We start from the raw sequence: 16,649 nt of genomic DNA, 5'->3' as shown, positions 1-16,649 counted from the left end.
AAATTGGTCAGCGTCATAATAGAATCAGGTAGAAGTTTGGCGTCTGAAGCAGGGAGATTTAGATGTCGCAAATTAATCGAAGATCGAATGCCTACTTTGAGAATGTTTTGAACATTTTTGGATAGATGAAAGTTGAGGGTTTGGAGATTGTAGAGTTGATAAATGGACTCAGGATGACCATCTTCAAGATCAGAATAACTGAGGTCAAGGTACCTCATATGCTTAAAATTTAAAATGGAAGATACAACTTTGAGACTTCTATCACCAACACCAAGCCGATGTATTACGCCTAGACGCTTGTTAGTCAGTGGGCTAGGGCAAAAAGAACATCTTTTATGGAGAAAAAAACGTCCGCAATTTGTTTGCATCTTCCGTAATTTGTGGCAAAAAGAACATCAAATTTTTCTTTTGATATTCCTTGCATGATTAATTGTAGCCGACGAATTTGAGATACATCATTTGCATCCATAATCGTAACTTCGTGACTTCCAACAACACTTAATGCAAGATCATGTACCATTTTGAACGTTTCAATGTCGCCCACATAGAAATCTCTTTTTACATCTTGAAAGAAGGACCTAGACAACAAACTATGGAAAAAATCATTACCAATATTTTCCAGTAAGTTTCGGTATCCTCCATTAGATGGATGAATGAATCTTCCCGCCATCCACAGTCAAATTAATGTTTCTCTATTAAATACCCAGTCTTTGGGAAATAAACTGCAATATGAGAAACACTTTTTCAAATGGGATGGTAAACGATCGTAACTCAATTTCAATATTAGTATAATTCTGTTTGGATTTTCTGGAGTATTGAAAACATCATTATCTCTGATGGCCAACCAATCAGACTTTTTATTTTCCAGACGCATAAGACTGCCGAGAAAATTAGCTGCAAGTGGTAAACCAACACATTTTCTCGATATCTCCTCTCCTATGTTTGACATAGTTAAAGTTTCAACTGCCCCTCCAGGAGAAAAGGCTCTAATCTTAATAAGTAACCAACATAGGTTGCTAGACTGTAAGGTGGAATTGCACCCCTAACAATGCATGCAACATTTTCTTTACGGGTAGTTATTAATATTCTGCTCCCTTGAGCACCCCTGCTTAAATAACTCTTAAGTTTCTCCCAGTCTTCGGCATTCTCGTTCCACTGGTCGTCTAGTACCAACAAATATTTCTTCCCACTAATTTTTTCATGAACTTTCTTTACCAAAATATCGACATTAGACACGTCACATGTTCTTCCAGTAATGGACTCTAAAATCTTTCTTAAAACTAGAAAGATATCAAAGTCGTTGGAAATACAGACCCACGCTCTTGGCTCAAAGCTTCTCTCAACAGAGCTGTCTTTGTATACCAACTGACCGAGGGTCGTTTTCCCAATTCCCCCATACCCACTATTGACACGACTGAAATTTTTTCTTGTGGACTAATATTATCAGATGGTGACGACGAAGGATTTGACATTAATAACATTTTTTCTTTTATAGATTCATCACCTATAAAAGAATGTGTCATTCGGTCTAGTGGCTCAACATTTTGACTATCTTCAACGCTATGTTCCAATAACTTTGTGCTTAGCAATTCCTTCTAATTCACGATTAATGGTTTTGATTCTTTCTGTTATCTCCAAACCGAATATAACTTTAGATGGGATTGTTACCTTCTCCGTATTTCCACGCATAGCTTCATAAGAAATTTCATCCAAAAGGTCGTCAGCATCATATGGAACATTTTGGAGCTTTTTCAACCAGAGCAGAACGACTTTATCTTTCACCTGCTGCTTTTCAGCATCCGATGTTACCGCCGCGATCATCTCCAGAGTTTCCTTAAGCTTTTCTAGATCTCTATCGACATCCCGAACCTTACCAATTCTTATTAAGGTTGGTAGCCTACACGTCCAGACTCAAGAGGGAGTCCATATGATGGATTTTGGACTTAATTATTAAGGAAGATATTTGCTTAGGGATTAGGAAGAAGAAAGTGGTAGGGAACTATTTGGTTGGAAGACTAATAATGCTCCACCAAGGGGAAGGAAGTTCGTTCCTTAACCAAACACTTGGTGCGTGGCGCTGGCTGTTTGGACAATGTATGGTGATGTTTATTGACGTTTTTCTGACTATGTAAATAAAGATTGATTATTTAGCGTGTCTTCGCACCTCCACGACCATGAGAGATAAAATGAGTCCATGCGGGTAGATTTAGGATCTGCTGGGCTGTATAATCAGATTTAATCATTAGAGACTATTAAATTGGGGCTAAGGAGGGACCTGCATTTGGTTTTACACTAAAGGATGATGAGGATGATCAGAACATGGAGATTCACTTCTAATGGCGTGATTTAGAAGCCGACATGAGGACGCAGTTTAATCGAAGCCAAAGGCATGGTGGTAACTAGCCCGGATTCGAGGGAATTAACGTGAAATTTATTCACGACGAGCAGATATGGATAATTAGTGAGACTACTTTGGTTTCACACGGCTGAAGTTTGAATCTGTTTTCGACTACGAGATACATAGCGGTCAATTTAGTTGGCACTGCTCGGGGGGCTGGTCTTTTATATGCAGACTCGGGACATGCTGTTCTGCTACCATGATAGTAAGCATGGTTTCAAAGAAAGTATGCGGGGCCTTCACAAGAGGCACTTTTCATAAATCTTAATCTAGCATTATTAAAATTAAGGGTAATTGTTACGTTTATAAAAATATTGATCATATGCCGATTAACTACTGAGAACGTAAAGACCTTAATAATAGAAAATAGTAAAAAATAATGCTATTTTGTTGAATCGAACATAGATCCAAGTAAAGTGGCATGATGTCTTATGTTATGGTAACCAATGTGAGAGACTGGTGGGTGGATTTTGGAGCCACCAAGAATGATTTTGAAAACATAGATATGTTTACCTCCTAACAGAGGTTAGGGGATGACGAGTGAAACTCTATATGGGTTGCTCATCTGCATCAGAGGTTGCAGAGAAAGAAAATATTAAGCTGCAGCTTACATCTTGAAACACTCTCACATTGAATGAAGTTCTTCTTCTTGTTCTGGACATCTGTAAGAATCTTGTCTTTTGTTTTTTTCTTGATGACAAGGGTTTTTAAAATTGGGATAGACTTTGGCTTGCGTAGGCAGCATACCAAAATTCACTTTAGATAGGGGTCATAATTGTGAAATTTGCATAGAATATAAGCATGTTTAAATAAGCATTCAATAAGATTGTCCAGTGAAATTATAACCCTTAGAATTAATTGTTTAAGAACTAGTTGTGATGATGTTAGATCACACTAGAGCTGGTTATAAATGGTTTCTCACATTCATGACTATTTGTACTAGATACTGTCTAATATTTTTCCTTAGAGGTAAGGATGATGCCTTAGAAGCCTTTAAGATGTATAAACATGAAATTGAAAACCAGTTATGGGTTTTTACGAGTAAAACGAATAAGTCTGTTGAATATCGTGTTCATTAGATCAGGATTATCTGTAAGCTTGTGGGGGGAGGCCGTCCTATTAGTTTGTTATATCATGAACATAACCTTTAAAGGATCAGATGAAACTTCATATGAATATGGAATGATTGACAACTATCTTATGACTACTTCAAAATGTGGGGGCTCGATGAGACACAAAATTGTTGATGATATTTTGTTGGCTATCTTGAACATATAAATTTATGGTTGTGAAATATGATATTTCTGACATTGGGTTGAATATAATTATGGAATCTAGGGATGTTGAATTCTTTGAGAATGTTTTCTGTGAAATTTGATTATCGAAAGATAAGTTTAGATGATCCCCAAGATGTGCCTTCAACCAGACATTCATTACCTATAGAGGAAGACGAAACAGATGCATAGCCTAGATCAGCTAGGTAGGTGGCTGAAGGCTGCAAACAGAATGAATGTGTATATTTCTTGACACCTATTCATGTGTGATTAAAATTACCTCTGTTAGGATGTTAATTTTATATATGTTGTTAAAAACTCAGAGATACATCATATGGATGTAAAAAGAACATTTTAAATTCTGAATTATATAAAGAAATTTACATAAACCAACCTGGGGACTTTGTAGTAAAAGGTTGTGAATACAAAGTTTGTAAGTTGAACAAACTTTGAATGTTTTTCAAATAAGTACGTAAACAGTGACATGGAATTTTTTTGATCATGTGATAATGAGTAGTGGATTTAAGTTAATGAATCTGACAAGTAACTTGTTAAGGATGCCTGTGTATTGTATGCTTGTATGTTGATGATATGCTTATACTTGATACAAACATAGATGGGATTGACTACACTAAAAACATGCACTGAATGAGAACGTTGACTTGAAATACTTAGGCCATGTTGATGTAATCTTAGGGATGGGGATTAGAAGATAATCTAACATTTATAGTCTTAGTTGTTCTCATTATATTTAATATGTGCTTAAGAAATAAAATCAGTCTGATTGTAAGCCTGCTTGTACTCCGTACGATTATTTTTGTAGACTCAAGAAAAATAAGGGTAGTGGAGTATCTTAACTTGAATACTTAAGAGTTATAGGATGTTTGATGAATTTAATGAAATGTAAGAGTTCAGACATTGCCTATATTGTGAGTAAGTTAAGTATATATACTTGTTGTCCATAACAAGAGCATTGGGATGCACTTAGTAGAGTATTATGGTACCTAAAATACATATGTTACCTTTTGTTTTATTTATGAAAGGTATCTTGCTGTCCTTAAGGGACTTTTTGAGGAAAACTGGATAATTGACTCAGAGGAGTCTAAGTCTACGAGTGGATATGCTTTCACTCTAGCAGGAGGGTTTATTTTTAGAAGATTTTCAAAACAGACATATATTACTCAATTCATTATGGAATCTGAGAGTATTGCGCTAGATAAAGCATGAGAGGAGGCCGAGCGCCTAAGATACTTTTTAGAAGATATTCCTCTCCGGCATAGGCCTGTGCAGTCTATATCCATATATTGTGTTAGCTTAGTTGTAATAGCTAAATCTAAAGACTAACTAATCTTAATCGGCGTTATTTCCATTGATTGGATAGAGTCCAAGGATAATATTGCGTAACCTTTGACGAAAGGTTTGTCCAATGACATAGTTAGAATTGCATCGAGGGGGATGGGGCTTAAGCTCATAAATTAAACTTTCCATGAAGGATAATCAACCTTGCTGACTGGAGATCCCAAGATCAAGGTTTCGAATGAGACAACTAATTTGTGGTGGGTAAAGATAAATACTATCATAGAATTTCATTCTCTGTCCCTTTCCTATGGTGTAGACGTGATAGTGTGACTGCATGTGAAGGATGACTTTTAAGAAGTCTTAATGAGTTCAATAGTTTCAGTTTAAGATTGAAGTGGGGTGTAGCAGTAACACTCTTTACGGAAACTCACCTATCTGAATGAGGAAGTGGGGCCGCTTCCTATGAGAATATGAGCTTTGATTCACTAGAGTGTTGTGAGAAACAGGATATGTCCAGGGACAAATTGGACAAAACGGCACGAACTTAGAAGCACCTAGAGAGATATCATGTGTAGTTGTTATCGCAAATTACACCAAACGATGGCAGTTCAAGACATCACATTCACTGTCCATCAAGTAGTTTCGGTAATTTCTCATTAAGCAAAGGTTCAAGACCTCATGGACACCTTCTTCCTAAAGTGGTATTTTTTGCTTTCTGATTTTTATCGATATTTCATTCATGTGGGGGATTGTTGGAGAAAATGAGTTTTTTAATTAATAGAATTTTTGGTCTTGGTGCGGTTTGATCTAATGACCTAAGGGTCTAAGGATACTTACTCATTTTATGGGTGAATGAAATGTTCCTTTAGTCCCACATTGTGGAAAACTAAAGAGGAGTTCACTATATAACCATTGTCTTATGATATATTGACAAACGAAGGTGGAACAGGTGGGGCAAACAATACATATTCCAAGCCATGCAATATGCACATATACCATGCACCAAGTCATGTGTCTACTTGAATTTATTTTTGGCGAGTTTTTCTTTAGGAAATTAATTCCAAAAATATTTTATATAAGTGTTTTATTTATGGGAGAATTCTTTTTCCTTTTTGAAGTGTTTTACAAGAAACAAATCGTATTTTACAAGAAAACAAAAACCTAATCTGATTCAGAAGTAACTTTCTCTTATAAATAAAATAAAAACTGAATTTCTCTTCAACAAGCATATACGCGGCTACATTTTCTTCTTATTTTCTCCATCTTCTCACTTTGGTTTTCGCAACAGTGGTTGTATATCTTCTTTCCTAATCTTTGCTGCTGAGTTCGAAGTTGGGTAGATTGTATTGTGCTTATACAGTCTATATCGGGCAGTTCTATTCTGGACACATCTCCGTTGATGGGGTATAACATCTCTCATTATTGAGGAATACCCACAGACTAATGTGTTAAGGACAATTTGCTAAGCAGGTGGTTCTTCCCTCGTGTGTCAATTACGGTTTTCAATTTAGTAGATTATTTTGAGTGCAACCAGATTCATCTAATGTTTGGTGTTTCATTGTTACGGTTCCAATATATATCTGGGAGGCGCTGCTATGTTTCAATAACAATCCCCGGATCCTATTGAACTGTTATGAGAATGGTTTAGCCTCATATGACTTGGAAAATGGAAGTTTAACGTTTTTGAAAATTAATAATATGCCGCTTATGTTTACTGCAGAAATATTTATCGGAAGTCTAGTTTCACTTACATCGTCAAATTCTGATCAGTAAAAAACAAGAATCAAGTTGAGTTTCCAAGGACATCTATTTAATCTTGTAATCAAGTTCAATCTTCTATATAAATGACTCCTTGCTGTTTCTTGTAATGTGTTTTCTTCTATTCTTTCCATGTGTTTCAAATTTTATTCAAGCTTCAACATCACTGGTGTATGATGTTATTTTTATTTACTTTTTAACTTAAAAAGATTAGAATCTATCGAGGAAAATAAAAATGCACCAGCAGAGCTACAAATTGGCGGCAGCCAGAACTATGAGGAAAACAAACGCAATGCTACAAAAAGAAACCAGCCAGTGCTCAATGAGAACAAAGAATAGAAAGCCTACTACAAACGTTGAGTAATATTTCTTCTTGGCAGAGGTAGAAAATCTTTTCCCACGCCCCAGATTGTGGTTGTTTGACACTCCATCCCAGGAAAGTTTAGCCGCTTCCTTTTCAAATTTCAAAGGTTGAACCTGTCCACAATGTCATTACAAATGGTCCTTGCTTCGACGTTATTATTTTCAAGAGTTTAGCAGTAAGTTAGTGACTTGCAAGAATTATTATTTTCTTACTAATCTCAGTATTATATCTGCTAAGTCTCCAATCATTTGCTACTGACGTTCATAATCAACAACATCAGTTGTTGTTTGTTAAAATGCAAACAGATCTCAGATTCTCAATCCTCCCAGGCTAATTGTGATTTTGTAAAAGGACAATAGTCCCACATTTCTATAATACGCTTAATTAACCTAAAATATAATATGGAAGGGAAGCTCCACTCACAGCCAATTGGTTTTGAGTTGGATGCTCGCAGACTTTAACATGGTATCAGAGCTAAATCCTAGACCCAGACCTGCATACGCCGGGTGTAGGCCACTACCAATACTGACCGAGGTGTTACCCCTGATTTAGTCACTCACCCGTGTACACCTGTTAACGATGGATCGGTAACTCGTACGTAGGTTAACGTGTGAGGCCCAGTGACTGGCCTTACACGTGAGGGGGCGTGTGAAAGGACAATAATCCCACGTCGCTATAATCCTCTTAATTAACTTAAAATATAATATGGAAGGGCCGCTCCACTCACTGCCAGTTGATTTTGAGTTGGATGTCCGCAGACTTTAACAATCTTCTTTGCAGGTTCTTGGGTTTCCTACGATGTGTATCCTATTTACGAGGCATCAAAATGACCGTTGACCGAGCCTGAATATAGTTGTCGGCACAATGGTCGACTGCCATTACGAAAAGTATAGATGGAAGCCTCAAGGTTGCGAGTTGCTGATCAGGTACATATATCACGAAAAAAAATGCTTCGAAGGTACTGTGCAGTCGGTACACGCAATGAAAGACGTCTTGATTATAAGGAGGGTGGAGCTCGACTTTCTCTGGTCATTGACCATCCTCCTGAGTCTAAGCGGGCCCATGATTTTTTCGGACCAAAGCCTATTACGGGCTTATCCGGCCCAACCGTTTGTTTTCCATGACATATATATGTAGGTGGCCGTTAATAGAAAACCCTTCGCATTCAGGATCCACCTGTGTGCGTGAAACCCTAATTTCATCATGCTGAAGCTCCGGCAGAAAAAGATCCCATCTCTCGTCAAAACTATGATGGATGAAATCGCATTACCGATTCTGCTGGAAGATATAATCAACATTATACTTTTGATGTTACCAGCCAAATCAATCTTACGATTCAGGTGCGTATGCAAACTCTGGGTAGAACTATTGAAAACCCCTTGTTTTGCCAAGATTCATCTTAACCATGCTGTTGAAAATAAAAACTATACTGTTTTCCTTATGACATATTCATCCGCCACACCATGTTATTATCGTGTGGATTTCGATGGGGCTTTGGCATCATCTTTGAGTAATAAAGCTGTCAAGATTTATTTACCATCGAGTGTCCAGTGCAACATTTTGATTGGTTCATGTGATGGCATATTATGCTTTATTCACGATCTATGTAATTCAAAGGTTACAGTTTTCCTGTGGAACCCATCTACTAAAGAATTAAAGGAGATAGTTAAACAATTATATAAACGAAGTGCTGTGGCATTTGGATTCGGTTACGACTGTAAGATCCATGATTACAAGTTGATATTAATAGTCGCTGACCCCTCTGATCATACTTCTTCAGAAATTCATGTTTACACACTAGGTTCAAATTTATGGAAGAACATAGGGAACAGTCTTTCTGGATATCGCTATCAGTATTATGGTCACCTTTTAAATGGAGCCATGCATTGGTTAGCAAGCAAAGTTATAGATACGGATGGTCAAAAAGCAGTAACTGATGTTATAGTTTCTTTTGATATAGCTGATGAGACAACCAAAGAAATCCAATTACCAAGTTGTTTGCTAAATATTGGAAGATACAAATACAGGCTGAGAGATGGAGATGTGGGTGTCCTTAGAAAGGACCTTTACTTCTCGCTTTATACTTCAGACGTATTTGAGTTATGGGTCCTGAAGGATTACGGCATTGTAGATTCCTGGACTAAGCTTTTATGTATTCAAGAAAACATGGAAACACTTTCTATTTGCAAGACGCTGTCATATTTAAATAAGAACCGCGAGATTCTATTCAACTGTTCTCTTTTTGAAGGGGATGGTTATGAGAATTCTTTGGTCTCATATGACTTGAGTAATGGAAGTTTAAGGTTTTTGAAAATTTATGGTATGCCAGAAAAATTTACTGCAGAAACTTTTATCGGAAGTCTAGTTTCCCTTAATTCCAACCGGTGAATCCTTGAAGTCATGTTCATCAACAAAAAAAAGAAAGAAAACAAATCAATTTGATTTGATAACAACAAGTGCACGTACTTAAGTTGCTAGGGAATAACCACGCACTTAATGGTCTCAGTTCTGTTAACTAATTCCGGTTACATTAAGCTTTCTGTATTCACTTTTATTTCAAGCTTCAAAATAAAATTAATGGCTTGCAACTTGTGTCTGTTGTTAGTAGTCGGGATACAAATTAGTCCTCCAAGATATAGTCACTACCCTTACTTTTTATCATTGTATGGTGAACAGGTATTCCTAAAGCAAACCATGCTCACTGCTGTGAGTCTCTGACAGATGATGCGTCACAGAAGTCTAAGAGCGAGCAATAATTTTAGCATTTAAAGGATGCACATCAGCAAAACCCCTCGTGTTTTCCGATCGTTTATCTCGGGGGTCATTAATTATGGAGCTCGAACCAAGAACAGCTTCCTATAACAAAGAACAAATCTTGCACAATAATAGACTCATTCTTCCTTAATTCCTGGTCATGTCACTGCAGCTGTATTCAGATATCACTGCACAGTAGCGGTACAGAAAATAGCCAGGGACGGGTCATGGGGTCTTCTTTGTTCCGTCTGCGACTGGCAAATCTATTGACTCCCAGCTCTCATCCCGGCACAGTTTTGCCCGGCCCAGCTGCTATAATCATGTTTTTATGATTGGTTATTGCAAAACCATACGTATCTCCTCAACCTACGTATTCAAGTGTAGGGTTTCCCGGTGTGCACCAAAACCCTAATTTCAAAATGAAACAGCAAAGGGAAAAAGAAATTTCATCAGCCGTCAGAAGACTCAAAACAATCAAGGAGAAAATCGCATCAGCGATCCTTCCGGAAGATGTTATCATCCTTGTACTTTTGATGTTACCAGCCAAATCAATCACACGATTCAGGTGTGTATCTAAACTCTGGTTAAAACGTTTGAAAAACCCTAATTTTATCAAGGTGCATCTTAACCCTGCTGTTGAAAATAATAAGTATAATGTTTTTCTTACTACATTATCTTCGTACGACTGCGGACTGATAAGGCTGTCAAGATTGATTTACCTATATTTAGTGATGTCAAGCCAGGCACATTTGTTATGATTCGCAGATGTAACGGTTCATGTAATGGCATATTTTGCTTTACTAAATACATTTTATTTAATTCGGTGAGAGTTTCCCTATGGAATTGGAACCCATCTACTCAAGATATTAAGGAGATAGTTTATGAAAAACCAGATAATGGAGATGTTGCGGCATATGGGTTCGGTTATGACTATAAGATCGGTGATTACAAGTTGGTATTAATATTTACTAAACAGCACTCTGTACTTAAAAAGGAGTATTCAGATGCTTATTGTGAAATTCATGTTTACACACTAGGTTCAAGTTCATGGAAAAATATAGGAAACACTCCTTGTCCACGCAACATTGATTCTATGAAGTTTTTAAATGGAGCTATGCATTGGGTAGCAGAAAAGGTTATAATTACTGATGATGACCATCGAAGAGTAACTGCGGTTATAGTTTCTTTTGATATGGCTGAAGAGACAACAAATTAAATCCAAATACCGAGTTGTGTGTTAGATGAAAGATACAAGCTCAGAAATGAAAGGGTGGGTGTGCTTGGAAAGGACCTTTACTTCACAATTCATGTTTCAGATTCCATTTCAGAAATATTTGAGTTATGGGTGATGAAGGATTACGGTGTTGTAGATTCTTGGGCTAAGATTCTGATTGCTATTCGATATTTTGATAAGAGATGGGAAAATTTCATATTTGTAGGGCACTACCATCTTTCGATAGGAAACCCGAGGAATGTGAGTGCTTTAATCTCATATGACCTGAGGAATGGAAGTTTAGCGTTATTGAATATTTCTAACACCCTAGAAAAGTTTTTGGCATTAAGGATCTTGTGCCATACTTGATCTTTTTCTTTTGAGAATATCCAATGCCCACTTTCTAAGGAGAGCGAGATTAACCTTTTTTATATTTGCAATGCTGATACCTCCTTTCTTAATTGGTCGACAAACCAGCTACAATTTACCAAGATGGAAACCTTCAGAAATGATCACTTGTTTTGTCCCATAAAAATTCTCTCATTTTGAAGGAAACCAGTACACTATAAGACCTTCTCCAGATAACCCCAATTTAATCTATCAAAAGCTTTCTCGAAATCAACCTTAAATTAGAACAAGAACAGGTCTACCTCCCTTGAATCAACCTTTCCAGAATCCACAATTTCAATGGTAATAAGGATACCGTTTTTTTGTGCATAATTTGAACATAAAGCACATTGGTATATCAACTTAACCGTGAGACCCTTCAACACCATCCAAGATCCAGTATCGGGCTTCGGTGAGACCTAGTTGTATATAAGACTAAAAATATTGAATTGTTTTATTTCGGTTTCCTCTTTTAAATAAAAAAGCGACAAATAAAGCCTTCTTATATTTTTGGTTTTTTTTCGGTTGATTCTCAAGTTGAGTTAGAGAACCAAAGAATACTATACAGGGATTGCCATATATAGTTGAGGTAATCATCTAATGCACTTTCAATTATTTTCTTTTAGTTCTATGTTTATCTAACTTGTGCTTGATTAGCTAGCATCTTCCTTTGACATGTAGCTTCAACAAACATATGATACATTCGCTGTGATATATACCCATTCTATTTGTTTTTGATACACAGAAACTGAAATCTCATGGATTTCAAAAAACAAAAGTTATTACATACCGAACATCACAACAACATTGGTGAGGCTGAGGATAGGATTAGCGAATTACCTGATTCACTTCTTCATCATATACTCTCTTTCCTTGTTATCGAGCCTGTTGCTCGTACCTGTACACTATCTAAAAGATGGAATGCCATATGGTCCTCTATTCCCACTCTTAATCTGCCAAAACCCACTTCGTTATCGGAGACCAATAAATTCATGGATTTTGTGGATAGTACATTGCATCTTCATGACACGTCATCAAGTATTCAGAAGTTCCATCTCCGCACTAATGAACACATGAGTGCATCTCGGGTTCATTCATGGATCTCTAATCTAACAAAGCGTAATATCAAAGAACTCAATCTCTATTTAGAAGACTACGAACCTTTTTTCATTCCGTTATCTCTTTTTACATGTGAATCATTGACTAAATTGGAGCTAACTGTATACGATGCTACCGATCTTCCTAGAAGTTTCTGTCTTCCAAAACTCAAGAGCCTTAAACTCAGTGGAACCGAATTTACTAATGATGATTGCTGGAATGAGCGACAGTTTTCTTACTGCCCCATCCTTGAAGATTTGATTTTGGAGGAGTGCACTTGGTTTGGTGTGAGCAATTTCTGTATCTCAACTCCTGCGCTGAAACATTTGGAAATTGAAAAAAATCGATGTAATCATGGTTTACCAGACTGTGCTCTCAAAATTCATGCACCAAATCTAGTGTCACTTTCCTATTATGGTAGTGTGCCAAAGGGATATGATTTTTCCAACTTTCAAGAACTAAAATTTGCAGGAGTTTCCCTTATTTGTAAAAAAGGTGTACCATGGGAGCAAAATATTTATGGTGCACCTGTAAGAAATTTTATTCGGGCGCTTGTCCATGTACAGAGTCTAACATTATATCCTGAAGCCCTAAAGGTATATTCTTATTTCTTTGTGCTCTCTTTATGTTTTTATGGTGAATTGCCAATTGGACTCCTAAAAAATGATATTACTTTGACGTTATTTCCTTATGGTGTATAGACTCTCTCTAGCGTAGAGGACTTCGTACAAATCCTACCTACATTTCATGATTTAAAAGAGTTGATAGTGAAGCATGGAGAAACCACTGATAAATCACTTTTTCGGCTGTTCAGAGTAGTACCTAATTTGAGGATGCTTGTATTCGAAGAGGTAAGTCCTGTGTTTTGTTAACCATATTTATGTCATTGGATAATTTAGTCTCTTGATGTGTCTCATCTCAACGCAAGGTATCTATGAAGCTGGCCAAGAAGAAGATAATTGGGCTGGTCTTATGTTGACAGAAGGATGTTTGTTTCAACACCTCCGGACACTTTTCCTTGCATCTTTTGATAGGCATGCAAGGGAGATGAGATGGTTGAAGCTAATTTTGAAGAGTGCAAGAGATTTGCAGTTAATTTCAGTTGACATGGATGCGGAAAGCAGAGAAGTACTTATCTCAGAATTACGAAGTCTTCCTAGAGACTTTGAGGGATGTAAGTTTAAGACCGTAAAACTGAGCTTTTACCACACTTTTAAGCCCTCCTTATAATTCATTTGTCTATCATAAATATGATGTTATATCATGAACCATTGCTCACTGTTAGAACGAGAAAGCTCAAAGAAGCAACGTCGATCAGCCTTGATAAAGAAAATGCAGAGTCATAAAATTATTATCTTAATTATTCATTTTAGATTTAGACAACAGAGTCGTCATAACTATACAAATGCAAATAATATGAAAGTTCAATTTTTATATCTATTTGATATCGGGCTATCTATAAACTGAGTACAGAAAATCAGAATAGCTGAACAACAAACATTAATCAGCTATCTAAAAAAAAAATATCTTTGTTAAACAACTGTAAGTCATTAATCAACAAGCAACAAGGTCATGTGGCCTTCTTTGTTCCGTCTGCGACTGGGAAATCTCATGGACTCCCAGATCTCAGCCCGGCACAGTTGTGCCCGACCCAGCTGCTATAGTCATGTTTTCCCTGATATATGATTGGTTATTGCAAAACCCTACGTATTTCCTCAACCTACATGTATACAAGTCTAGGATTGTCCGGTGTGCACCAAAACCCTAAAACCATCGAGGACAAAATCGCATCAGTGATCCTTCCGGAAGATGTCATCATCGTTGTACTTTTGTGTTGCAGTACCCATTCCTTAGTCTCTACTTCCTTATTTAGTATTTCCCTGTTTAGTTATTACTTTCCTTAGATAAGTTACTACTTTCCTTAGATAGAAAGTTGCCTTAATTCATCTAATTCTCTTTAATTACTGCAACTTGGTTAACAAGTTATGCTACATATAAATATGATAGCCTTGTTTACGAAAAGACGGTCAGTTAATAACAATTCAGTTTATCCTTAAGTTTGTTTTCTAATCAGAGCTGGTGGCTAACCCCCAATCAAAGGGTTTATCCTGCTCTATTACTTGTTTGCAAGGCTTTCTCCAGTGTTAAAGGTATAGAACCCTAACATCTGGATCAGAGCAGAGCAGATTCAGCTCAATCGCAAAAAGTCCACCAATTTTTTTTAGGGTTCTTTCTTTCTTACAATGTCTTACACAGAAAATTTAAAAAACGTGCATGAAAGTATTAAAGTCTTAGCAGACAAGGTCGACAATCTTGTTGACAATATTACTAACCTTCATGCCAGAGTTGAAGAGACTCAAACGAAGAAGCTAGCAGAGAAGTCGTTGATCCAAGAACAAGAACGTACTACTCTTGCTGCATCCATAGAAACCTCTTTCTGCAACATATTTAGAGAATTTATTCCTCTTCTACAACAGCGTCCTGGTACTTCGAATCCTCCACCACCTCCTCCACCACCCCCACCACCAGATAATGGTCCACAACAGCAGCTACGCCCTAATATCAAATTTCCTAACTTTTCTGGTGACGATCCTGACGGCTGGATTTTCAATGCAGATCAATAATTTAATGTTTACAATGCATCTGATGCTCTTAAACTTACTCTTTCCGCTGCACATCTTAAAGGTGAAGCAAACCAGTGGTTCCGATGGAGAAGAACCCAAACTGAGATTACTACATGGGAAATTTTTTGCACTTTGGTTCGTGCAAGATTTTCTCCAGAAAAATTCGTGGATGCTAGATTGTCTATAAGCACCATTGAACAGAAAGGTGTTGTACGTGAACATATCCCTGAGTTTGAACATCTATTAAACTTGGTTGATTTTCCTGAGGATTTCTTGATCAGCTGCTTTATCCGTTCTTTGAAACCTCACATTGGCACTATGGTTAAATTACTGGCACCACAAACCTTAATTGAGGCTTTTACCAAATCCATTCATCAGAAAGAAGCTTATGCAGCGGTTAACAAAGCTACTACAAGGCAACTTTATCGTCCTCCTTAATTTAGACCTGCTGCCACGTTACAACCTACCCCATACAATAGATCTTTTTTACCTCCAGGAGCTAAAAGGTTATCCTTAGAAGAACAAAGAGAAAAACGAGCAAAAGGCTTATTTTTTTAATTGTGATAAGCTCTACACACCTGGTCACTTATATGATAAGCCAAGATTATCAATTTTAGATATGACTTCTGACAAGGATGAGATTACCAATATTGTTGAAGAGGAAGATGATCTACAAGTTACAGACGAAATTCACAGTGAAGTTGAGATTCCTAAGTATTCTCAAAGTTCTTTTCATTCTCTTCTGGGATCTTCCTTTCCTAAAACTATGAAAGTCACGGGCTATATTCAGGGAGAACCCATTACAGTTCTCATTGACTCATGATCAACTCATAATTTTTTACATCCATCCATTGCTCAGAAATATGTTCTTTCTCATGAATCTAGTGGTGCTGCCTTACAGGTTATGGTTGTTAATGGTGGTTTTCCCGAAACTAGTGGTTTATGTAAAATGTCTCTCTTCAATTACAAGACTTTACATTCACTACTGATTTCTTTGTTTTGGATGTTAGTGGATGTGATGCTGTGTTGGGTGTACAATGGCTACAAACCTTGGGTGAAATAATGTGGGATTTTCAAAAACTTCACATGAAATTTCAGTTAAACAATAGTAATTATTTGTTGGTTGGAAATTTTTCAGCCTCAGTCATGCTTTTGGATTGTCCTCCACTACAAAAATTCTTGGATTGTGCACACAATGGATTTCTTCTTCAGCTTAATCCTACTTTGCCAACAACATCTTCTGATAAGGTACCTACTGAAATTCCAACATTACTTTTGCGTTATAAAGATATTTTTGAAACTCCAACATCTATTCCACCCTGTCGAGCTCATGATCATCACATAAATCTGCTTCCTAACACAACACTAATAAATTTTAGACCCTACAGATATCCTCATTTTCAAAAAGCTGAAATTGAGAGAATTGTGTCTGAACTAAAACAAGCTGGTTTCATTCGCCAAAGATCTAGCCTTTACTCTT

Source organism: Papaver somniferum, chromosome 7, assembly GCF_003573695.1.
Source record: "Papaver somniferum cultivar HN1 chromosome 7, ASM357369v1, whole genome shotgun sequence".
NCBI classification, from domain to species: domain Eukaryota; kingdom Viridiplantae; phylum Streptophyta; class Magnoliopsida; order Ranunculales; family Papaveraceae; genus Papaver; species Papaver somniferum.
The sequence above is the reverse complement of the archived record's forward strand: the minus strand, read 5'-3'. Positions refer to the sequence as shown.